This window comes from Miniopterus schreibersii, assembly GCF_964146895.1.
Source record: "Miniopterus schreibersii genome assembly, chromosome: 1".
Taxonomy (NCBI): Eukaryota; Metazoa; Chordata; class Mammalia; order Chiroptera; family Miniopteridae; genus Miniopterus; species Miniopterus schreibersii.
This window is the reverse complement of record NC_138101.1, coordinates 161,826,909-161,850,972: the sequence shown is the minus strand read 5'-3', so window position 1 is coordinate 161,850,972 and position 24,064 is coordinate 161,826,909. Positions and strand designations below refer to the sequence as shown.

General features: G+C 36.6%; 1 protein-coding gene across 2 annotated transcripts in view; it reads left to right on the top strand.

Annotated features, from left to right (window-relative positions):
* The first annotated feature begins 641 nt into the window (after nt 1-641).
* The window catches only part of DENND4A (DENN domain containing 4A), a 96,838-nt gene continuing 73,415 nt past the window's right edge, over nt 642-24,064 (top strand). The window contains exons 1-2 of one of the 2 annotated variants that reach the window (XM_081128872.1): nt 642-921; nt 21,778-21,861. The gene's annotated coding sequence lies outside the window, so the exon portion shown is untranslated. Of the gene's footprint in view, nt 922-21,777; nt 21,862-23,938; nt 24,054-24,064 lie in introns of those variants that run through there. The other variant, XM_081128871.1, reaches the window with a different exon arrangement.

The following is a 24,064-nucleotide window of genomic DNA, read 5'->3' as shown; positions in this document are numbered from 1 at the left end:
CGAGCAACCCGTAGCAGTAATCAACCTTTATTATGCTCATTTTCCAGAGGCAAATTGCCAAAAGCCACTTACGGTGGAGCCATAGGAGGTTTAAATAGGCCATATCCCATTAATTCAATGTAATCTACACCCCTTCAGTCAACAATAGGTGTTTTATCTACATATTTTTCAGAGAACCCCACTGAATCCCCCATTTTACCTGACCTTCAGTACGTTGGGACCGAAACCTACTAGGTGGTTGCTAGCCCCTTACGGGGTTTCCTGGGGAATCTGAGCACCCCTGGTGGAGGGGTGGCCGCCCTGACAGACGCGCGGAGTTCTGGCTAAGCGCTGTCAGGACTCCCGGGGCTGCTGCGCTGAAGGGAGGAAACAGATCAGTTGGCCCAAGACAGTCCCTGACCCTCCGGCTGGTGAAAGGGGAAGGGGAGGTATGTCTCGCCCACTCCCGCCTCGGGCTGGGGATCTCCCGACCAAAGAGGGAACCACAAGCGCATTTCTCCTTAACTAGATCGCGCGTCACCAGCTGAGCCCCGCCTACTTTCTCATGCAATCAGTCTGAGCTACGACTCCGCCCCCTATGGCCGGACCTGGCCCGCGATTGGCCCTTGCTGGCCGCGATCCCCGCCCCCGCCCCTTCCGTCACTGCCAAGATGGCGCTGCTTGCAGCGGCAGCAGTAGAGGAGGCTGGAGTCGGAGAAGGAGGCGGAGGCAGCCGCGGTTGCAAGGGGAGGGGGAGTCCCGTCTGACTGAAACAGCAGGCCTGGGCGGGCGGGGGTGCCGCGCAGGGCGGAGCGCTGGGCTGGGGATGAGCTAAGCAGGCTCCGCGCCGCGGCATTCAGCCCCTCGTGTCCCGCCGCCGCTCGTGAGGGGACCGCTCTCCCAGTTCGACCGGCTGCTCGCTCTGGAGCCAGCAGCGGTGAGGTGAGTGCGGGGGCGGGAACGCGGACAGCGGTGGCATGTGGAGCTGTCACTGCCCGGAGCCGTGACAGCCGTGGGTGCGGGAGCCGGGCCAGCCAGACTCGGAGAGGTGGCGCGGATGGCCGCGACCTCCGCCCGTGAGCTTCTCAAAGCCAGGCTGTCCGCCGCGGGCTCGGTCCTCCCCGAATGGCGCGGCGGTGCTGAGAAGAGCAGTCGCGCCTCTGCGTCGGACGCGTGGGGGGTTTCAGTGTTTTCATTGGGATTTTCTATTCGGGGCTGGCCTGGGGTTCTCAGTGTTGGGAGGTGGGGGTGGGGACGGGGGCGGTGAGAGGGGAGGTCCCGGAGCTCGGAGTTTGACATGCCGGTTACGTAAGACTGAGGCGGCCTCCCGGAATCCCACCTGCTCGGTATTTTAAGCCGGCGGCAGCCGAAGCCTGGCGGGGCCCCAGAGGCCCGAATTCCCTCCCGGGGGTCTCCTTCGTCTACCCGGGCCCGCGTGAGCTGCGTCAGCGTCCAAGTTGGCCAGTTTCCACCCACCCCCGGTCTTTATTTTCTCGGGGGGGGGGGGAGCTGGTGAAACGATTCCTAGTCTCCACCATTCGCTTTCAAGTTTATCGCATTCTGGGGGGAGGAGAAAAAAAGAAAAATGCTTGTGACCTAAAACTGGGTCGCAGCGACAGCTTTTCATTATCGTGCTTTTAAATGACAGATGTGCAGGAAGATTTTTGTTATTGTCTCAGTGCGCTTTTAATACAAACGTATGGTTACGCCTGGAGCGCTAGAGAAGGGTTTTGTTTTACAGGACAGTTATTTCTTGTTCGCAACAGTAGGACAGGCATCAGTCAACAGGCATGTATTTATTTAGGGAGAAAACGCGTGTCAGCCATCTAGAGACCCGTAAGGGCAGAAAGAGTATTACTCCGTTAATATGTTATTCTTGAAAATGTATTATACATTAATGAAAATAGTAGCCCAAATGTAAAAAAGCAGTTTTACAAGATTACAAGCTGTTGTTCGGTGTTTATAGTCTCTTTCTGTTTTCTGATTGCCCTAGTCTACTCCTCTCCTCTTGGTGGAAGGAGGCGGGGGCACCTGTAAACAGCGTAGCCCAGGTTACACTAATCTATTGTAGTACATTTGAGATTATTATAAAAACTACTCTCTGGGAGACCTAGGATTAGGTAATAAGTAAGGACTCTTGGGCATATTATTCAGTTTATGTTTGAAGTAGATACTTCTGAGATTCAGTTTTTGAAATTTAAGTATACAGAATTTCTGAGCCATTCGAACCTTGTTTGAACTTATAATGAACAGAAGATCGTATTTTGCTTCTTTTATAAGAATTTTGTTTTGTTTTGGCCTGAATTAAACATTCTGAGCAACATTTACATCATTTTCGCAATTTCCCTTTGGACTGCAGCTCTCAGTAGGAGTTCAGAATAGCATATATCACTATCATCTTTATATATACTATATGCTATATAATTTTCTTTTTCTGAATGATTAAACATAGACCTACCTCATTGTGGAATTTTATGGGAATGCACTTGTTAGGAAGGTTAATTGATCTTGATACAAGCCCAATACTGGAAAAAAAAAAAAAAGTAAGTTTTGGCCTGAGTTTTGAATTTATGTACACAAATTTACACTTTTGAAAATTGGTGAAGTGATACATACTTTTCATTTGTGCAAGAGAGCTACCAAGCTGATGCTGATTTGTTCAGAACTTTTTCATATGAATTACCACTGTCCTTAGTAATTATTGATTCTTAAGCTTCTGGAGCTGTTGGCCTATTTATGGCAACTCAAATAATATTTGGAATAAATAGGAAGCTGTAAGAAGGAAGAGATAGGGTATATGACATTTATTAATTTATTCAAACAATAACAAAAATCATGGCAGAAATGTAAAAGAAAAATTATTTTCTCATTAAGCAATACTAGTTACATTATCTTTCTTGTTTGCAGATTTTTTCTAAGCAGTCTACTTTCTATGAAAACCTGGATTTAAGCACTGATACACACAGGGATGTTTGATATATTACAGATCTGTACTATTACTGTTTAAATGGATGGTTTATTATTCTAAGTGGAAAACAAAAGTATCTCTAGCAGGAAAATTGACTTGTTCTTCTTGTCCTCTCTGATGTCAGGGACTTTGTGGGACTTTCTTCTTCCCTACCAGATGTGGAAGAAGAGAATGACTCAAAAAAACTTGACAAAAATTTCTTCTTTTCTTGTTTGTTTAATGCCCTAGATAATTGCTCAGTAGAATTTTTGGGTTGGGGAGAAGTCAAGCACCCCACACTTAATTACTGTATATCATGGTTAACCACTTTGAATACTAAAATAGCAGTATAGAACTTTATACATAAGAAAGTATTAATTTCTATAGTGTGTTACTATAATAGTGAAAAATTTGTAACAGCCAAAATGTCCTATAATAGAGGGATAGTGAAATTAATGATAATCCATGTGATGGATGCAGCTTTTAAAAGTCACATATTAAAAAATATTTACCGCCCGGCCGGGCTTGGCTCAGTGGTTGAGCATCGACCTAGGATCCAGGCGATCGGGGTTCGATTCCCGGTCAGGGCACATGCCCGGGTTGCGGGCTCAATCAGTGACTCTCTCATCATTGATGTTTCTATTTCTCTCTCCCTCTCCTTTCCTCTCTCTGAAATCAATAAAGATATATTTAAAAATATATATATATTTACCGACATGAGAAAGTCCAGTGTGTTGAGAGAAAAATCAGAATACAAGGAAATGCATACAATATTATTATTTATATGATATCACATATATGGCAAAGTGAATGCCAGGAAATACATCAAATATTAAAAGATGTTATCTCTGGATGATAGGAGTGTTTATCCTTTTCTATGTTCTGTCTTTTGAATAATGTTACGCTAATAACCACAAAAATGACATTAAAGTATTTTCAGGGGTCATAGGACAAAATCCTGAAAATCCCACATAACCACTGCTCCAACAGAAAAGCTATCTTATGATTCATATTAACAAAAATAATTCAATATATAGAGCTTTTGCAATGTACTATAATGGAAACAGCTAATATAGGTGAAGGCATTCTCTTAGTTAACAGCACCAGGCTGGTAATAGTTTTAAGTATATGGATGCTGGAGTTAATGCATATTGTTACATTCCAACCTCTTTTCTGTTTGGGTCTTATACCCAAACTGTTCTGTGTTGACAGTGCCACCTATTGATGGACTGCTTGACTCACTCCTTTTCTCATTGCCGGCTCATTCAGTAGCAGCAGTTTTTTAATGTTTATGAGGTGCCAGGTACAGTTGACTCTTGAACAACGCAGGGGTTAGGGGCGCAGATCCCCTGCACAGTCAAAAATCTGCATATATCTTTTGACTCCCAAAACTTTACTACTAAGAGCCTAGTGTTGATTGGAAGTCTTATCAGTAACAAATAGTTGATTAACACATATTTTGTATGTTACATATGTGATATAGTATATCCTTACAATAAAATAAGAAAATATTAAGAAAATCATAATGCAGAGAAAATATATTTACACTATGTATTGAGAAAATCTGTTTATAAATGGACACATACAGTTCACATCTGTGCTGTTCAAGAGTCAGCTGTACTTTGCCAGTCACTGAGGATACAAAGGTGAATGAGACATGATTTCTGTCCTCAAATTGTGGTTGAGAAAACTCTTCTTCTTGGGCTATCAGGCCATATTGTATACTCTGTTTTTCCTATTTCACTGCTCATGGCCTGGCACTTAAGGCAGTATCTTTCTCCTGGTGCTCATGTATCCTTTTTAAACTTTCTTTATGGGAAAATATGTTCTGAGTTCCAGACAACCAACTTATAAGTACATTTTTGGGATATTACTTGATTGTATGTTGGGGAATCTTACATTAACAAAGACTGCATGTATGTCCATCTGTGGATGTTATTTGTACAGCGTGTGGCAATTTCTTGTGACCTCTTTTTCAAAAGCAAGAAAGTAGAAAGAACAGAGAAGAGACAAACTATCAAGAAAAATGAGGTAGGCTCTAGCCAGTGTGGTTCAGTTGGTTGAGCATCATCCTGTGCACTGAAGGGTCTGGTGCATGCAGGAGACAGCCGATTGATGTTTCTGTCTCACATTGTTGTTTTTCTCTCTCCCTCTTCGACTCTAAAAATCAATGAAAACATATTTTAAAAAGAAAGAAAGAAAAATAAGGTGAAAGATATCTAGGGAGTTTTCCTGCTATTGCTATTTTCACTGAGGAATAGTGAGTCATCAAAGAGTATAATAAGATACTGTTTTTGATATACTTTTAGTATCTTTTTAGGTTCATGTAAAAAGACATTTTCTATATGTATATTAGTGTATATACATACATAAACTCACAGTTTAGCTGTTTTCACTTCCAAATAAAAGCTGAAATGAAGACTGGAAATTTCTTAAATTTCTTTTTATTTATATATTATAGAAATGTACAATTGAAATCTATATGATCTTATTAACCAATGTCACCCCTAAATTTAATTTAAAATTTTTTTCTTTTTCTTTTTGTTGTAATATTGCTTTATAGATAAGACATTTTTATTTTGAAGTTTTAAAACTACAGAAAATTATAAAAAATAGTAAACATGCACATACCCATCATATAAACTTAACATTTTTTCATTTTTGCTTTAGACACATGTTTAATATAAAAGAAGTATGTATATTATAGTTATCACATTGAATTCTAAAAGAGCTGTGTATAACTTTATGCTGTACTTGAACAATGCTGGTCCAGTTAAAGTCCCATTTGTTCTCCCCAATTTCATCCTCTCTCCTCATATTCTCTCCAAAAAGCAATTGTTATGATAAGTTTGAGGTGTATCCTTACAGTTTACCCTTTAATAAACTATAAATATAAACAGTATATGGCACTTCTTTGGATGCTTTTGAAGAGTGTGGACTTTGGAGCCATGCTTCCTCGGTTTGAATCTTTATTCTGCTGCTTAATAATTTTGTGACCTTAAGAAGGTTTTTAAATCTTTTCCATGCCTCCTTGTCCTCATCAATCAAACAGGGGTAATAGAACTGTCTCTTTCATAAGGTTGTTGTAAAAAGTAAATGAATTTTTGCCTGGCTGGCGTGGCTCAGTGGTTGAGCATCGACCTATGAACCAGGAGGTCACGGTTTGATTCCTGGTCAGAGCACATGCCTGGGTTGCGCCAGTAGGGGGCATGCAGGAGGCAGCCAATCAGTGACTCTCTCTCATCATTGATGTTTCTCTCTCTTTCTCCCTCTCCCTTCCTCTCTCTGAAATCAGTTTTTTTTTAAAAACATAAATGAATTTATTTATAGAAGTTATTTAAAACTTTGCCTGGAACTTTTTTTTTAAATCCTCACCCGAGGATATTTTTTCCATTGCTTTTCAGAGAGTGGAAATGAGAGAGAGAGAGAGGGAGAGAGAGAGAGAAAGAGCACAACATACATGTGAGAGAGACACACTGTTTGGTTGAGGATCACGCCTGCAACCAAGGTATGCGCCCTTGGCCGGAATCGGACCCAGGACCCTTCAGTCCGCAGGCCGATGCTCTAACCACTGAGCCAAACTGGCAAGGGCTGCCTGGAACTTTAAAAAAAGCATGTGCTGGTAAATTTAAGCAGCTATTAATATGATTGTGTCATGGTATACATATTTTGAAACTTGCTTTTTCAACTTTACCTTTTTAAAAAAATCCTCACCCAAGTATATGTTTTTATTGACTTTTAGAGAGAGAGGAAAGAAGAGGGAGGGGGAGAGAGAGAAACATCAATGATGAGAGAGTCATTGATTGGCTGCCTCCTGCACGCCCCCTACGGGGGATCAAGCCTACAACCTGGGCATGTGCCCTGACTGGGAATCCAACCGCAATCTCCTGGATCACAGGTCGATGCTCATCTGCTGATCCACATTGGCCAGGCTCTCCCCGCCTTTTTGAATACCAGAATTTTATAGAAGTACCTTTTGTTTTATTTATTTTTATCTCTGAATTTGCTGTTACATTTCTAGATTTTCCGAGTCTTCCAAAATTTTGATTATGTGAAGCAAACTAGTCAGTTTTTCTTACAAATGTAAGTTTGCCTTGTTTTGAATGAAGAAATTGTACAGTTACTGGTATTCATTATTCGCTATCAATTTGAAAACTTACTAAAGAAACTGTTTTTTATAGTTTGAGTACTAATAAACTATCAAAATAAAAAGAAAACCTAATATATCAGTCTTGTTTTAGAAGTTAATGCCATGTAATGACTGTTCTATTGGGAAATGCTTCCCTTTTTATAGGTCACTGCCTTCTACGGCTAAGTATTTTAGTTGAAGACTCTTTGAAGTGGCATCTTTTTAAGAAAACAGTGTAGATGGATGGGAAAACTGTGTAATGATATTTAGGCTTGTCTAATAGGACTGGCTGTTATTACCAGAAAAAAACCCCACATTCCCAACCTCTTTTTGGTCAAAATTTTATATAAGTAGTAGTATTTTTCTTTAAAAAATAATTTGTTCTAATAAGCTCTAAGAGATTCCTTATCCCTTAATCTCTTACTTGTTTCTGAACTTTGAAATACAATTTTATTCATACTGACTCACACTATGCTGAAATTGGATTTATAGGATGTTGTTTGAACCTGTTATGGGTGGTGAGTATTTTTCATTTTGTTATGCTGAGAAATACCTGAAGATACCAATGTAATAGCCATTTTCTTAACAAGCCCCCCTCCATGGTTAACTGACATTTTGCTATTCCTACATGACCTTTTCTTTTTTGAGGTTTTTAAAATCAAATTTCTTTGGTTTGTAAGTACTAAAAACCACATTCAAAGTAACTCAAAAAAAGGGAATTAATGTTAATGGCAAGGATACTGGGGATTTTACAGTAACTAAAGATAGAACTACAGCTAGGCTTCATGAGGGGGAGGGGAACCAAGAACTGGAAACTCATCAGTAACTCAGGTAGCTATTTTCTCACCACCGTGTGGCTGCATGGTCTCTCTGCTTCTCCCTAAGTGCCCACTTCATTTTCCCTCTCTACATCTTGTCTTTTATCACTGTGCATGGCTGAACAAGTCCTCTAACTCTTAAATTCATATATTAACTCATGGTTCTGTGATACCATTTAAACTCCTGGGAGAAATTCAATTTAAGGCAAGTGTCTTATGTCTGGTCCCATCAGCTATGGCTGTTGAAACTAAGGTCTCAGAATATTTCAGGCCCTGTTTTTGGTAGGGGCGTGGATGCAGGGCGTACAACTCTCAAATTGGGAGAAGTATATAGTCAAATAAATATTCTAAAAGGTGGTGATTACAAAGGAATACTGAATAATATGAAATAAAGTTAAGATTTTTTTTTTAAATAAAAAAATTGGTCACTCATTGGCTTTTATATAATATTAAAGAACTTAAATTATTTGATCTCTAGTCAGGGCACATAAAAAAAGCAACCAATGAATGCATAAAGAAGTGGAACAACAAATCTCTCTGTCTCATAAATAAGTAAATAAACAAACAAATGTATGAAGATCCAAGTTTTTATAAAAATAAACAAAATGATACATAGTCTATGCGTAATGTAATTTTAACAGAAAAATCTCTAAAAATGACCTATGTCAATACAGAAATGTTATAATTTTAGAGGAAAAAGCACACACACACACACAATTTTGTAAAATATTATTTTACATTAGTTTTTTTTTCTCCTAGAGAATGGTACGTGCCTTTAAGCAAAACTAGTTAAGCAGTTGGCAGAATGCTTCGTGCTTCACTAGTCTGATCAGTTGATTAACATGTTTACTTCTCTTTTCAATTCCTTTATCCACTCAGTCATGATTCCTACACCACCCCCATCACAAAGCCAACCAACCAAATGAAAAACTCCCCAAAACCCAGAGCTCCATAGTTGACTGTTTAGAGAAGTGACTGAGATAGGTGAGAGAGAAAAGGTAGGCAGTTGTGGCCAGCTTTGTAGCAGTGATGGTGGTGGGCGGGTATGTTTCAAGCATGAGCTTCGTTTTCATATAGCAGGCTCAAAAATACCACTATTGTCACCCAGGTCACAAATTGTGACTGTTTCTCATCCCCTTCAGACCCATCAGTCTGCTTTTTGTCGTTTTTGTCCTTCAAATATGCTTTTGATATGCGGTGTAGGAAAAAGGTAATGAACACAGGAAAGAAAATAGTCCTTTTTCTTGTTGCTCCTTCTGTTTGGAATGCCCTTTCATCTTTCCTCTATTATCCTACTCATATTTCAAGATTTAGGTGATATCTTTTTTTTTTTTCTGATTTCTCAGGCCTAAACTATGTATCCTTCTTGTGCTTTCTGTGACCATTCACATTATGTAGACTTATCAATTATTGTAACTGCTTGTTTATTTGTCTGCATTCTCCATTATACTCTTATAAGACAGGCCCACTTCCTATTTGTCATTGTGTTTCCAGTGCCTAGTACAGTGCCTGGCACATGGTAGGGTTACCATTTCAGGATTTTTGGATGCAAACAGCAGAAATCAACTCTGATTAACTGAAGCAAAAGAAAAGAAATTTATTGGAAAGATATTAGTTAGCTTACAGAAATGACTGGAAGACTGGAGAACCAGACTCTGAGAACAAATTGGAAACAAACCAACCAGCCATCCTAAGTACTAGACCATAGCCAAAGTTATTCCACAGAAATATCCTTTTCCTGTTTAAGATACCATTGCTCCTCTGTAGAACACTGGATGCCATTGCTGGAACACTGTCATGGATGCTGTATGTCACTGTCCTAAGAATGAATTTTAAACTGACTTTGCAAGTTTACTTATTATTATTATTTTTTAATCCTCATCCGGGGATATTTTTTCCATTGTTTTTTCAGAGAAAGTGGAAGGTGGGGGGAGAAAGAGAAATGAGAAACATCGATGCGAGAGAGACACATTGGTTGGTTGCCTCGTGCACAAGCCCCAACAGGGGCTGAGCCTGCAACCAAGGTACATGCCTTTGACTGGAATCGAACCCTGGACCCTTTAGTCTGCAGGCTGACTCTTTAACCACTGAGTCAAACCTTTGCAACTTTGCTCTAGATTCAAATTCTGCTTGAAAGCATCTAATTGACTAATCTATGTAACTGGTCCCTAAATAGGGAAGCAAGTATATGGTCTTTTTGGCTTCCATAGTTGACTCTAAGGCCCACTGTCCTTCCAGAATACACATAGTGGCATGTAGGGAGTTCAGATGTTAGTAAAAAAACAAAACAACAATAACAAAAAACTGACACATGTACTTTTCAAAAAACTTTCAGTAAATATTTATTAGATGAATGAATGAGAAAATCAGTCATAATTTTCTGCATCTGACCCTTTGCATGATCAAACATTGATGTGATTATGGTGCCACTTTTGTAATCTAAAACAAAATCAATTCCAAACCATAAAATAATCAAAAGATAAGCAAAATCAGCAGAGTTCTGATTTTTAAAATGATACCTCATTGTTAAATTTTAAAAAAATTATTTGAATTAAATTGAAACTTTTGGTGCCCCTTTTTTTGCAATACCACATGCTTATTTGATTATCTGATAATCTAATACTGGATATAGCCAGGATTTGAACTTGGCCGAACTGATTCCAGAGTTTAACTGCTATTTTTATATTCTTCATATAGTTGTAGTAAACAGTGACTTAATTTAAATAAAAACAACAACAAACTTAATGTCATGGAGAGCTCAATCAGAGGAATGTTTGTGCTAGCAAATTTTTAAAAAATTTCTAGACCATCTTACCCATCAAATATAATGTTGTATTACAACCACTTTGGAACACAGACATATAGAACATATACTCTATATCTTAGTATGTAGAATATATATTATATATCCTAGCAATTTTATTTGTAGGTATTTTTTTAAATGTATGCACTAGTGCATCATAATATGTACAATACTTTATACATGACTTTGTAATTATTATAATAGCCTAACATTGGAAACCAAATTCTTTTAACAATAGAAAGGATAAACAAATTATGATGTATTCTCAAAATGAAACACTATACAGAAATGAAAATGAACAAACTACTGCTATGCATATGAGTATAAAAAAATCTCAAAAACATTGAGTGAGAAAAGCTAGACCAAAAGAATATATATATGAATCCTTCTATGTTACATTTATATAAAGTTCAGAACCAGACAAAACTTAGAAGTCAGGATAGTATTCTTTATGGGAAGGTTGGAGGGGGATTGGGAACTTCCTGTTACTGGTAATGTTCTATTTCTTCGCCTGGCAGAAATGAGTGATGTGTTCAGTTAATAAAAATTCCTAGAGTTGTTCACTTTTCTAAGTATATTATACCTTAATTAAAAGGAAAAAATAAAATAATCAGATGTGTATGGATTAGCTTGGGGAGCATGGCTCAGCAAAGTTCCTGAAGTTGTATGTAAAGTTTTATCTGACTATCTGTATGTGTGTTTTAAGGGAGAGGTGATCCATAGCACATATCAGATTCTCAAAGGGGTGCATGACCCAAAAAAGGTTAAGAACCCAGATCACTAAGACCCGACTATTCAGAAAAATTATTGTTAAACATATTGTTATGGAAAGCTTGTTTTTACAATGAGATAAATCCTTGCCTGTATAATCAGACTGTCTATGTTTTGGATACAATCTCTCCACACTTTCTTAAGGTTTTTGCTTTTACAGCCATCCTTTTATTCTCCTTCATCCCATTTTCTCCCTCTGATGGATGATTGCCATTGGCAGCCCCCCACCCCCTTAATTTCATTCGTTTTTTTAAAAAAGTCCTCAGAAAATAAACAAATGGGACTACATCAAAATAAAAAGCTTCTGCACAGCAAAAGAAACCATCAACAAAATGAAAAGGGAGCCCACTATGGGAGAACATATTTGCCAATCTGATAAAGGTTAATATCCAAAATATAAAAGGAACTCATACAACTTAACAAAAGGAAGACAAACAATCCAGTTAAAAAATGGGCAAAGGACCTAGACACTTCTCCAAAGATGACTTACAGGTGGCCAAGAGACATATGAAAAAAATGCTCAAAGTCACTAATCATCAGAGAGATGCAAATTAAAACCACAAAAGATATCACTTCACACGTGTCAGAATGGCTGCCATCAACAAGTCAACTAACAAGTGCTGTCGAGGATGTGGAGAAAAGGGAACCTTAGTACACTGCTGGTGGGAATGCAGACTGGTGCAGCCACTATGGAAAACAGTATGGAGATTCCTCAAAAAATTAAAAATTGACCTGCCATTTGACCAGTGATCCCACTTCTAGGAATATATCCTAAGAATCCTAAAACACCAATCAGAAAGAACTCATGCATCCCTATGTTCATAGCAGCACAATTTACAATAGCTAAGATCTGGAAACAGCCCGAGTGCCCATCACTAGATGAGGCAATAAAAAAGCGGTGGGACATTTACAGCATGGAGTGCTATGCAGCTGTAAAAAAGAAGGATCTCTTAGCTTTTGGGACAGCATGGATGGAACTGGAGAGTATTATGCTAAGTGAAATAAGCCAGTCAGAGAAAGACAAGTACCACATGATTTCACTCCTCTGTGGAATATAATAAACAAAATAAACTGATAAACAAAATAGATTCAGAGACATAGAAGCATGGAACTGACTGAGGGATCTCAGAGGGAAGGCGGGGGTGGGGGAGTGGGTGGGGAGAGATTAATCAAAGAACTTATATGCTTATATGCACAACCTATAGACACAGACATTGGTATGGGGAAGGCCTGGGGGTGGGGTGGATGTGGGTTGGAGGGGATCAATGGGGGGAAAAGGGGGACATCTGTAATATTTTCAACAATAAAGATAAATTTTAAAAAATTAAAAAACCACAATCTGACAAATACCAAGAACTGGTTATCAACTTTAATGTGTTTAGCATATCATCCTGAATATATCTTTGAAAACTATAGTACTATTTTAATGTGTTTTTAATTCATATAAGTGATATTTTGGTGTAGATTCTTTTGTTTCCTACTATTTTTATTAAAAGCTAAAATTTAAAAAAATTATCTCTGTTGCTGTTTACATCTATTTCATTGCTTCCAACTGCTGCATGATATTCAAATCATGGTATCGGCCATATTCAAAAATTATTTCTTTACTTATGTACACTTGTTTGTTTATTCATTCATTCAACAAATATTGAATACATACTATTTCCAGGCATTGTAGATGTTGTTTATATGCAGTGACTAAAACAGAAAAATTCCTACCTTCATTGAACTTCCAATCCTGTAGAGAGAGATAATAAATAAAATGAATAAGTAGAATATATAGTACGTTAGTGAAAAATGATAAGATGAGAAAATTAAAACAAGGAAAGAGAGAGTATGAATGTTGGGTGTGGGAGGTTGTTGAAATTTTAAATAGGGCAGTCATGGAAAGTCTCACTAAGAAGGTGACTTTTTAGAAAGAAGGACCTGAAGATGCAGCTGGCTCATCACCTGAGGTGCAGCTGGCTCTGCTGGCATAGAGGAAAGCTATTTCAGGCAGACAGAGCAGGAAGTATAAAAGGCCCTGGGACTGGAACATGCCTGGTTTGTTCAAGGATCAGTAAGAAGGCTAGCATGTTACCTCCAAAAGTGCTTTCTAAGAATTTTTTTAGTATGCTAAACTTTGTCTCTTCTTATTGTTCTTTGTAAAATATTTTTATTGATTTTTTAGAGAGAGAAACAACGAGAGAAAGAAACATTGATCAGCTGCCTCCTACATGCCCCCCACTGGGGGTGGAGCCCACAACCCGGGTATGTGCCCCAATTGGGAATCCAACTGGCAACCCTTTGGTGCACCGGATGATGTTCAACCAACTGAGGCACACCTGCTAGGGCTTGTCTCATATTATTATATTAGGACTTATTCCTGCCATCTTATGTTTTCTATTTACCATAGTTTCTTTTCCTTTCTTTCTTTTACTGTTTTCTAAAGATACATAAAAATGTTGGTGCCACTTCGAAAATTATGTATTCTATTTTTGTTCTTCTGGTGGTTACCCTTTACTTAGTCATATTCATATTTATTTTTGTCTATTAATTGTAAAAATTTTTTTATTTTAATTCTTACCCAACAATATTTTTTCCATTGCTTTTCAGAGAGAGTGGGGGGGGGGTGAGAGGAAAACATTGATGTGAGAGACACCAATTGGTTGCCTCTAGCACAGGCAGATGGAGCCTGGAATAGAACCTGGGACCTTTCAGTCCACAGGCCAACTCTCTAACCACTGAGCCAAACCAGGTAGAACTTGTCTATCACATTTTTTAGCTTATTGATTTTCTGTATCTTCTGCCTGAACAAGACATGTATCTTAGTAGGCTCTCATAGTACTCTATTTTTCCCTCCTCTCCACCCCTTCCGTGTTAGGGTTCTCTAGCCTTTTGATGTTCAGGATTATTATGGATATACTTTCCTTTTTTTTTTTTCCTTCTTTCTTTCCTCCCTGACTCCCATTGTTTACTTAGCAATACTGAACCTTGAAGTTATTAACTCACCCTTTCTTGCCATATCTTATAGTGTCCGTAGATTTGTTTATTTTCCTACTACAATATTTTCTCTCACAGTGTTTCACTCTAAAATTCTGAGTCTTTAAGGCTGTACAGTTTAAGTGATCTTTAGACCAATAGTTTGATTTTTTTTGTTTAGCTTTTTTCTTGGTAAATCATCTGAGTGCTTATATATTCCTAATAATATCTTTATTTCACCCATGCATTTAAATGATTATATATATATAAAGTTTCCTTTCTTTCAATATTTAAAAAATATTGTTCCATTATCTTCTTATATCCACTGTTAGTGATTAGAAGTCTAGAGTTAGATTTTTTTTTTTTTGAGTGGGTAAACTACTTTTTATATCTAGGAATTTTTAGAATTTTCACTTTGAGGTGTTTTTAGATTATAAGTTATCTAGGTATTTTTTTCTTATTTGTTATACTAAACTGACATATCTTTAATTCTTAGAAATTATTGGTCATTATTTCTCAGTATTTCTTCATTTGTTTTTTTCCTCACCTTCTGAAAGTTATTTAGATATTGACTCTAATTTTCCTAGCCTCATATTTGGGGAGGGTTCAAAGCTAATTCTTTAATTTTTTTCCTTTTAAATATGCTTTTATTTTTTAGAGCAGTTTACATTCACAGCAAAATTGAACAGAAAGTACAGAGAGTTCACATACACTCCTGCCCCCCACATAGACATAGCTTCCCTCACAATCAACATCCCCTACCAGAGTGGTACATTTGCTACAATTGATGAACCTACACTGATACATCATTATCACTCAAAGTTCATAGTTTCTATTAGAATTCATTCTGCATTGTACATTCTGTGGGTTTTGACAATGTGTAATGACATATATCCACTATAAAACAGTATTATGCAGAATAGTTTCACTGCCCTAAAAATCCTTTGTGCTCATCCTATTTATCCTTCCTCCCTAACCAGTGGCAACTCTTGATCTTTTTACTGTCTCCATTGTTTTGCCTTTTCCAGAATGTCGTATAGTTGGAATCATATACTCTTTTGGATAACAGTCTTATATATCAGATATGTATTTTACAAATATTTCCTCCCAGTCTGTGGGTTGTCTTCTCATTCTCTTAAGCCTCTGTATTTTAAAACTTTTACAATATATATTTTCAGCTTCTTTATGCCTTCTTAACATCTCATTCTGATCATCTACTCATTGATTTATTTTTAATGACATTTTGTTATTTAACCTATCTGATTTTAAATTTTTCAGTTTTATATATATATATATATATATATATATATATATATATATATATATATATTTTTTTTTTTTTTTTTATTGATTTCAGTTATATTTTTAACACCTAATATCTCTAGTTGATTCTTCATGGCTCATTACTTTTCTAGTATCCTACTTTAGTTTTCTGAGGATGTTTGTTATGCTTATTTAAGAAATGTGTTTTGTGTGGACCATAAATTCTCTTTGCTCTGGGATGGGTTGTTCTGTTCTTGGACTGTTTTTTGGTGTTTTCCCCCCCCACCCCTCCCTTGCATTGTTTATTTTTTTTTTTTCCCCTTGATTCCACATTCCCTTGAGAATATGAACTATCTCAATTGATAATGCACACAAAATCCCAGATTAAAATTTATGCCCTTCCTGCTGAATTTTTAGAGTGCAAGTAGGTGTATGGCAGAGAAGTGTATTTAGGTCTAAAGTTGGAGATTTGCCAAAGAAATAGTTCTGTTTTGGGTGTTAGATACACAGATACAGTTATCAAGCAGGCCTCTTGGATCTCAATAGAGAGTCACGGTTGGTGATAGAAATTTGAAAGTGAGCAGCAGTTATCAGTGGGATTAACACATTTCCTTGGGGATATGAAGAAAGGGAAGATTTGGAGGTTCATTTGATTGTTAAAAGTAGGTTAAGGGAGTTTAAAGAATAGAAGTTATGCTTTGTCTAGGGCTGGACCTGGCCATCAAAAAGTTTAAAAAGAGCAGTGTGTCACCTAGCTTCACTAAACTGATCTGCTAATCCTTGTCAATTCTGGATCATTGTCTCAGGCTTCTGTAGAATAGTCTACATGGTATAGTAGCAAGAGATCTGGAATAGTTTCAGGTCCTGCTTCTCTACTGATGAACTGTGCTACTTTGGGCAAGTCAGATTTGCCTTTCCACACTTGAATTTACTCATCAACAAAATGATGAGGTTAAACAAAAATATTTTTTGAAACTATGTTTTTATTGATTTTTAGAGAGAGAGGAAGGGAGAGAGAAACATCGATTTGAGAAACATCAATCAGTTGCCTCTCACATGCCTCCCACCTGGATCAAGCCCGCAGCCCTCTGGTGCGTGGACCACACCAAGTGAGCCACACCAGCCAGGGCCCAAAAGATTTTTAAGGTCCTTTTCTACTCTAAAATTCTGTGAACCTTTAAAGAGGTTATAAATAATCTAGACCAACAGTTTCTTTTTCAAAAATTTTTTTGCCCAGCCAGTGTGGCTCAGTGGTTGAGTGTTGACCCATAAACCAGGAGGTCACAGTTCAATTCCACATGCCTGGGTTACAGGCTCGATCCCCAGTAGGGGGTGTGCAGGAGGCAGCCAGTTGATGATTCTCTCACATCATTGATTTTTCTCTCTCCCTCTCTCCCTTCCTTTCTCTGAAATAAATAAAAACATATTTAAAAATAAGATATATTTATTTTTTGATGATGTTACCAAAATAGAATAAGTTGTTGATAAGAATACAATTAGTTTTAAGTAATTGCTAGATGACTTTTCAGAAAAAGTGTTCTAATTCATAGTACTATTAACAGTTTTTAAGTGTGCTTGTTTTTCTTACACCACCACCAACCAGCATTTGGTTTAAAGGTTTTATTCATATTTGTTAATTTACTGGATATGATGTAGTACCTCAAAGTTTATTTTTATTTTTTAAATATATTTTTATTGATTTTAGAGAGAGAGGAAGGGAGAGAGGGAGAGAGATAGAAACATCAATGAACATCTGCTGCCTCCTGTACACCCCCTAAAGGGGAGCGGGCCCACAACCCATGCATGTGCCCTGACCCGGAATTGAACTGGTGTTCCCTTGGTGCATGGGTTGATGCTCTAACCACTGAGCACCAGTTGGGCTCAAAGTTTATTTTTAAAATTTTTTTGCAGGACTAACAATTCTCCCAAGCATGTTAATATTTGGATTTCCTTTGTTTGTAATCTTTGATCACCTAGTAAGTCCTACAAATCAAAAAATTGTATCAGTCATTATTAACTGGGACATTAACAACTCTCAAAGTTGTTTTCAGTTATTAATCAATTCTCAAAATCCTTTTCAGGTGCTTATTAACGAATAAATTTGTTGTATGTTACAGTTTGTGGGGAAAAGTGGAAAGGGAATTTTAAAAAGGCTTAAAGTAGCTTTAAATAGGTGATGAAATTAAGAAATTGAAATGTTAAGCATTAATCAAATGACAGAACTATAAATCTTATATATCTGCTTTTCAAAAAAGGTGATATTTTTAATCAGTGGATCTCATTTTTATTATATATTAGTATAGCTGAATTTTAGATTACTCAACTTATGTAAATGTATTTTTATTCACCCCAGTGAATACTATTTCAAGTACCTTGTATATGTATGACTGTGAAATACAGAAGAAAAAACAGATGTGTGTTTGAGAGAAACTTTTGGGAAGATTCCAGTGGAGGCAACAATTCATTTTAGATACCAGCTAACAAATGTTTATAATAATTCAGAGGAAGAAAGAACTTTGTTATGTGGGAGTGGTGTGTATATCGGAAATTAAGTAAAAATGATAGTGCAAGAGACAAAATTTAAAATCAGACTTCCCTGTCACTCTAGACTGCTAAGCACGATATATTTGCATTTCATACACAATGCTGAATATGAACAGATTTTCAGTACAATATTGATAATTTATTGGTTGTTACTGTTAGTTTATAGTGAATCTGATTTGACTATAGGAATAGTAGATCTCATAGTTTCTTTATTTTAAAAGAATGTAAATAGTATTAAAAATTCTCCAGATACCATTTCCCCATTCCATTTCATCATTTCTCAGTTTTTCTCATTTCTGCACTGTTTTTTACTTTTATACTTTCCCCAACCCCATCTTTTTAATTCTTTTTCTTACCATATCTCTCTGTTCAAGTTTCTTCCTTTTGTATTTTACTCTTTTGTCTTATTTTTGGTCATCCTTTTTTTTTTTTTTTTTTTACCTGTTAATTGACCCACTCTCTCTTTAACCAATTTAATTTCTTCCATTTACCTGTTAATTTTCTTTGTCCATCAAAGCCCCATGTTCACTAATTAACACAAAGGTCTCCCCAGGAAATTGCTTCCTTCTCTTCATTCTTCAGTTGAAGTATGGTATAGTAGAACTCCAAATCAAATGAGAGTTGAGTTATAAATTGATGCATTTCATCTTAGGCAAGATGTTTAACTTATATGCCTCAATTTCTTCCGTTATAAAAAGAATTGAAACTAAATCTCCATGTATCCTTCTAGTTCTAAAATCCTATGATTCTGTGGTGTCTTAACTTTCCTATTTTTCCTCCTGTGCTGACCTTATTTAATAAATATTTTCACACCTACCATGTGTTTTTAACTGCTATAATTTATGTGATGGAATCAAAAGAAACAAAAGACAGAGTTCCTGCCTTTCAATTATTTATAGTCAGCCTGGAGAGACAAGAGGTAACTATCTGTATGTTAACACTCAGATAATTCTATTTTGTTCTGGATCAGTCCAGACCAGATCCATATTCTCAAGGGAAAACCAGATACTCTAGTTCCAACCTAATTTTCCATGAGTGGCAGGGTTTCCCTGAACACAGTAAAAGACTCCTTTTTATGTTCTTATACATCTAGGAATCCCCATTGTAGTTTTCTGTAGCATTATTTTATGTTGTTCACTTGATCTAGTCTAGAATTTAACAATAATAGAAAAATTTATCTCAGAACTAAGGAGATTGATTTTCATTGTGATTATTTATTTTTAAATTAAATTTACTGGAGTCACAATGGTAAATATGAACATGTAAGTTTCAGGTGTGGGTTTCTATGTTACAAGATCTATATATTGCTCTGTGTGCCCACTATCCAAAGTCATATCTTCTCCCATCACTGTATATTAAGACACCCTTTATGCCCCACCTCCTTCCCTCTGGCAACCACCACACTGCTGTTCGTATCTACAAGTTTCAATATTATATCCCACATATGAATGAAGTCATATGGTTCTTAGCTTTTTCTGACTGATTTATTTCACTTAGCATAATATTCTTAAGGTCCATCCATGTTGTTGCAAATGGCAGCATTTCATCCTTTCTTATGGCTGAGTAGTGTTCCATTGCATACATGCACCACATCTTCTTTATCCAGTCCTCTATCACAGGACACTTTGGTTGTCTCCATGTCTTGATCACCGTGAATAATGCTGCAATGAATATAGGGGTGGATATATCTTTGCAAATAAATGTTTTCGAGTTTTTTGGTGTATATACCCAGGAAAAGGATTGCTGGGTCATATGGTAGCTCCTTTCTTAATTTTTTGAGGAACGCCAGACTGCTTTTCATAGTGGTTGTACCAGTCTACATTCCCAACAGCAGTGAATGAGGGTTCCATTTTCTCCACAACTTCTCTAACACTGGTTATTGCTTGTCTTATTGGTAATAGCTTCATTGTGATTTAGTAGATGTTCACTCTCTGTCCTTATCTTTTGTGTGCATACATATTTCTGTGCATTTATATGTTTGCATAATCATGTTCAAATATAATGTTCCAGATGGCTGAGTAAATATGACTAACAAGTCTTTCCACACCACATATACTTTTTTCTTTGGTTTGTTTCTGTACCTATTTTGTAGAGTGGTGTCCTAGTTTTTAAAAGATATATCCATCCTGACCAGTTTTAGCAGTACAAAATGTAACAGGATTGTATTTAACCTTATTTCTCATTCATTCTTTTTACCCTCCATTCCATTCCAAGACATTTTATCAAATCTTGACTCGATTTAGGCCCTTTCCACCATTCTTTCTTTCTTTTCACAGACAAACCAAGTTAGGTAAATCTGGTGCCTTTGATGCTGCTGTTTCCTTGTCATTAGTAGGTAGTCCATATTGGTTAAAGCTGTGGTTTCTTCTACTTGTGATTACTGCATTTCAACTTGCTTTCCTGCAAAAGTTTTTGACTCTCACTAAAACTCCTGCCTGTGCATGTCTTCAGCATTATGTAACTAACCCACAGTGATTTGGTACAGTACAGTTGGATTGGTTATACTCTAAGACTTTGTCAGTGGCATCGTCTTTCCATTTGGTATTTAAAATTACTCATTACTACAACTTACTAAATTACTCAACTTTAAGAAAATATGTTAATAGCATATTGAAACCCATAATACAACAACATCTATTATCTTGGATGTAAGACCTGGGTTCCTTGATGAGATCTTAACCATATTAAGGATTTGATATAACTAATTCAATTTTTTTTAAAAAATGTATCTTTGATTTCAAAGAGAGGAAGGGAGAGGGAGAGAGATAGAAACCTCAATGATGGGAGAGTCATTGATCAGCTGCCTCCTGCATGCTGATTCAGTTTTAATACAAGTATTTAAAGAATTTGTAATAAAGGGAAATTACTTTTGGGTATTCTTTGAAACTGCTTATGTATACGAAAGTTACTTGAGTTAATGTTTAAATTGTCTTATATTGTATTTTTCCTGTAGGAATGAGATACTGTATATAATGCCCAGAAGTGGTATGTTTTTCTTTCTCACACTCACTGTTTCTGTATATTTACTTATTTATGTCATTATTCGTTTCTCCTCCCCTCCCCTCCCCTCCCCTCCCCTCCCCTCCCCTCCCCTTCCCTCCCCTCCTTTCTCCTCCCCTCCTTTCCCCTCCCCTCCTTTTTCCTTCCCTTCCCTTCCCTTCCCTTCCCTTCCCTTCCCTTCCCTTCCCTTCCCTTCCCTTCCCTTCCTTTCCCTTCCCTTCCCTTCCCTTCCCTTCCCTTCCCTTCCCTTCCCTTCCCTTCCCTTCCCTTCCCTCCCCTTCCCTCCCCTTCCCTCCCCTTCCCTCCCCTCTCCCCTCTCCCCTTTCCTTTCTTGTTTTTCTCCCATTATCTGCTCTGTCTATGTTTTTGTGTGTCTGTTCTTGACTGAAATGTGTTTTCTGAAAGAGCTGGTGTTTGAAATTTACTTATTGGCTTTTAACCATATGAAAACAATATATGCAAGCATTTTGTTTGAAAATTATCATTGTTAACAGAACCTTAAGACATTGTAGGGGGAATATTTGATTGGAATTAATTTAAGCTTAATTCTTGTTCTTTTCAGTACAGTATTTCTCAAACTCTGAGGCTTGCAGAATTCACAAGGTGAGATCTGGCATCATTTTCAGAGAAAGACTTTCAGTAATGTGTAAGTAGTTTTTGTTTTTCATTTTGACTTATTTCTGTTAGCTGTTTTCTGTATTAAACACTGAAAGTTTAATTTACCAGATTTCTTAACCAGAATTTGGCATATATTCCCCACATAATGATTATGAGTAACAAGCGACACCAAAGAACTTACAGAAAGATGTCTTAAGATGTGCCCTTGATCAGTATTAATGACCACTTATTAGAGGTAGCAACCTCAAATATAAAGAACACTGGATTGAAGGACTTGAGTTCTTTCCCAGGCTGCCACTTACTAGCTAGGTATCCTTAAGTAAGCCACTTTTGTGCTTCAGTTTCTTTGGCTATGAAATGAAGGCTTGGACTATGACTAATAATAAGATCCCTTTCCCTCTAAATGGCTATTATTTCTACCTTAACTTTTTAAAAAATAAATCAGGGATTGCTAATCTTTCATAAGGCTGTTGTCAAATTAAGTTATGTTTTGATTTTGTTGTTGTTGGGTTTTGCTTGGGAACTGGTTTTGAGAAGGGAGGTGCTTCCAAAGTAGACTAGGAGACAAGTAAGTAAGCCTCCCTTGCTCAAGAAGTTTGCTCCACATAGTTCATCAATTTGGGTTAATAAAACTTTTAAAAAGTCAAGTTTGCCTTGTGTGGGTTTAACCTTTTCAAAAGAAAGTTAACCTACCCTTAAATATGATATACAAATAAGATTTCTTTCCTTTCAAAATTTCCAGAGAATGCTGATGCTGAAGGAATGCCAGTTTTCAAGGAGATGGGGAAAAGGGATGATAAAATAGGGATCATCATGTTTGTGCATATGAGGCTTTAGAGAGAAAATGGTAGAGAAACTTTGGTCATAATGACAGCACACACTTGGAATCTGGAAGGGAGATAGAAGAAATGATGGCTAGAGGTAGAATAAAAGTATAGAAAGAGATGTGAAAAAGTAGAACTCAATAAGAAATGCCTTGAAAGAGGATGTTGCTTTCATCAGTATCGTCACTGGCTCCTAGAATAGTGTGAGATTGTAGTAAGTATTTATGAAAACTTTATTGAATGAATGAATCAAGTACTTCTTGAATAAATTTCTAATTTTGTCTAAGTTCCTGATTGTTTTGGTTTTTGTTTACTTGACTCAGATCATCTAGTTTATCTATGTCTATCCTACATTTAACAACAATTACAGTATTTAAGGTAATTGAAGTTCAGAATATTGATTCTGAATTAAAGAAAAAAGACATGCTTAAGAAAGATTATAAAATGAATTGTTCATTCATTTAACAAATATTTTTAAGCACTTATCTACCATACTTTGGGACTAGTTGAGAATGGGAAAATGGGGTACTGGTTATAGTGTATACTATTTCTATTTGATGGAATATTATGTAGTCAGTATAATTATGAATATTATAGCACTTTAGAAAAATGCTTATTAAATGAATAAAATAATAAAGTATTTGTATTCTATATTATAACTGCTTGAGGATAAGAAGGGTATTTTCTGTTCTCAAAGGAAACTAGGAAACATTGTCAACTATAAACCATTTTTTTTATTATGTATGGGATTGTGTAATTTCTTTATGCTCTTTTGTACAATTAATAAAGTTTAAATGAAATCCACATATATTTAAATTCTTTGAAAAATATGATGAACATATGTTGACTAGAAAGAGGAAATGCTTTAGTGTTTTGTGAAAGAGGAAAAGAGCAAAACTACTTTTGAAGGACAGTAGATAGATTACCTTGTTTGGAAGAAAAATGAGAGACAAAGTTTAAAAAGGATGAGATTGGGGGGTCTTTAGTTTAGTTTTGATAATGTAGGAAAAGAGCTGAATTAAGTTCTTATCTGTGGAATTATGTTTTTAAAAAAAGAAAATTTCTTCTAGCTTATATAAGTAAACTGGAGTGAGGAGCAGTCGAATTGGTCCATTGAGTTATAGACTGTTTTTATATGTGTCTTGAAATTGTGGCTGTATATCAGGTCTATCCGAAAAACTTTCACTCATTTGACCACTTCAATAACGGTATTATTTGGTAAAATTTTCATGTTTAGATTTTTTGTTTTTCATATATCCTTAAAATGCTACCTTTTAAGTAACAAATGCTTAACTACTCTGACCTAATGGAACTATATGAAAAATAAAAAAGAACCTGAATTGATTGGACAGAGCTTGAAAGGGAGAGAAACAAGTCTCTATTAGTTGCTGAATGGGTAAGAGCTTT